The sequence below is a fragment of the Cornus florida genome, unplaced genomic scaffold (assembly GCF_030987335.1).
Source record: "Cornus florida cultivar Cherokee Brave unplaced genomic scaffold, ASM3098733v1 CherokeeBrave_3.0.0_Hap2_Chr06, whole genome shotgun sequence".
Taxonomy (NCBI): Eukaryota; Viridiplantae; Streptophyta; class Magnoliopsida; order Cornales; family Cornaceae; genus Cornus; species Cornus florida.
Genome location: NW_026775576.1, coordinates 39201392 through 39204054, shown reverse-complemented (window position 1 = coordinate 39204054; position 2663 = coordinate 39201392). Strand labels below are relative to the sequence as shown.

Genomic DNA, 2663 nt, shown 5'->3' with positions numbered 1-2663 from the left:
TTTGAGCCCTCTCCTTGGTTTTTCCAAGAGAAATTCGGATGATTTCTCCAACTTGGATTATAATGAGTACCATAAGGATTGTTCCCTTGGTTCACAAAAACTGCATTGACTTGTTCATTAGGTTCATTTTGCACTTGCCCATGAGGACAATGAGAAGTAGAATGAAGAACACTAGAACAAGTCATACATGATTCATTTGATGCACGATGAGAATGGTTAGGGAAGGAAGATACTTGGTTCGCCGAGCTTTGGTTAATTAAAAATTGATCAAACCTTTGAGATAAAGACTTCATTTCGACGGCTATTTCATTTGAATGGTCGACTTGATGTAAGCCAATACTTTTCCTACCTTGTGAATTTCTACCATTCTTGGATGATAATGTTCTATGCAAAGAATTTTCACTCATGCTCTTATAAAGACGCCACACATCTTCCTCATGCCTATCAATGTATGAGCCACCCATGGAAACATCAACCATACCCTTATAATTGTCCAATAAGCTCTCAAAGAAATATTGAACTATTTGCCATTTGGGCATGTCATGATGTGGACACTTCCTAAGCAATTCATTAAAGCGTTCCCATGCCTCATGAAACGTTTCTCCATCCCTATGTGTGAATTCTCTAATGGAAGTTCTCATGTCATTGGTCTTAGAAACCGGATAGTACTTCTTTAAGAACTCTTGTTGCATTTCTACCCAAGAAGTTATTGAAAAAGGCCAAAGATTGTTAAACCAATATTTTGCCTTGTCCTTTAAGGTGAATGAAAAAAGTTTGAGTCTTAAGACCTCTTCTGGCATGTCCGTATATTTTACGGTGGAACATACTTCTAGAAACTCATCCAAATGCTTGTAAGGTTCTTCACTTAGAAGTCCATGATAATGAGGAAGCATTTGAATGGTTTGTGGCTTAATTTCATAGTGATGTGCTCTAAATGGTGGCAATTGAATGCATGTGGGTGCATTATATTCATTAGGAACATAGTGATCGCTTAAAGCAAGTGGAGGATTAGCAATTTGAGGTGCAACATGGGCACCTTGATTTTGATTTCCTTGAATGATGGGAGGTTGTGGAACTTGGCCTTGGCATTCCAAATGGAACTTGGCCTTGTTGTTGTTGTGGTTGGTGAATGAGTGGCCTAGGTATGTCTAATGGTACTTGAATGTTCTCATGATGCACATTTGGATGGAGGATACCTTGTTGGTCTATGTGACCAAGGTCCTCTACATGCTCTTCATTATGGCCTTCCATTGATGTAATGAATTGGGTAGAACTAGAACTTCCTCTTCCCCTATGATTTCTAACTACGGATTCAAGATGCAAATCAAGAGGGGCAAGAGTTGGTCTTAGTGATCTACGACCATGCATGCACAATGTAAAACACACAAACACAATGAATGAACAAGCACTTTGACTTCACAATAATTCAATGAAACTTCCTCCATAAATACTTAACCCATACTCCTATGCTTTAACAACAATGATGCAAAGAACAATTAAGAATGCCTCCACGCGGGCTCACGATTTATCTAAGAATTTAAAAACAAGCCTCCACACGGGCCGACGATTTAACTAAGGGATTGAGTAAAGAAAGTCTCACAAAGGTCCTTTAGCACTTCAACTCCAAATTTAGCTTAGCTTAGAATTTTTTTAAAATTTTTAGCATTTTTCCTTTCTTGCTTAGCTCCTTTTCATGAATGCTCCTTTGCTTGCCTCCTAGCTCAATGCTCCTTGTCAAAGATGAACAAACACAATAAGTAATCAAAAGAAAAATAAAAACAAAGTAAAGACACGATCAAAAGAGTACTAATTCCTAATGAATTCCACAAATATGATGTTGCCTAATCCCCGGCAACGGCGCCAAAAACTATGGTTGTCGTCCTACCATAAGCTTAAGAGTGTGCATTAAGGCGAGGGCCAAGTTTTACATTTATAAAAGCCACTACTACCTTCACTAAAAATATAGTTAGGGTGAGTAGGGATCATCTCAAGGGATTGGAGTCGAATTTGGTTGTGGAATCACTATTAGGGTTAGTAGGTCGAGTAATCAAACAAATAGTTGGTTGGTTGATTAAACTAGAGAGCAAATTAAACTAAATAATTGAATGCAATAAAGAGTAAGTAAAAGAGAGAGATCTTGGGGTTTAGAGGTCACCACCAAACAATACATTTCTACACCCTTAACAAGTGACTAATGAGGGAAATGTGTGTTGCAATATTGATGTGTGTGTATGTTTGGTTGATTTAATTAGCAAGGATGACCAATTAAGTATATATTGTCTAAGCAACATGTGAAAGGCACAATATATCTAGCAAGTAATTAATCATTTCATTAAGCTCACAAGCTAAATACACCACAAGGTTAGAGACATAAGCTACTTGCATTCAAAAGTATGAACATCAAACAACAAGTATGTATTGTCCTCCCATCTAACAACTATACTACCACTACACTACAATTAAGCTAATGACATGAAATTAAACTAATTAAGCTAAGGGAGAGGCACAATCCATCATACAATGAGTATGAACCATCAAGAAAATTATATGAGCATTCCATTAAACACTATGTTTTGACAATCTCTAGATCTATGGCATTAATACACATAGACATGCATCAATAATACAAGAAATAGAGACAAACACATGAACATCTATTCTAG

General features: G+C 37.0%; 1 non-coding gene across 1 annotated transcript; it reads left to right on the top strand.

The window, feature by feature from the left end:
* Positions 1-537: 537 nt before the first annotated feature.
* LOC132315292 (small nucleolar RNA R71) lies at positions 538-643 on the top strand. Its single transcript, XR_009483614.1, has one exon. It is a non-coding gene; the product is annotated as a small nucleolar RNA R71 (small nucleolar RNA).
* Positions 644-2663: the final 2020 nt, after the last annotated feature.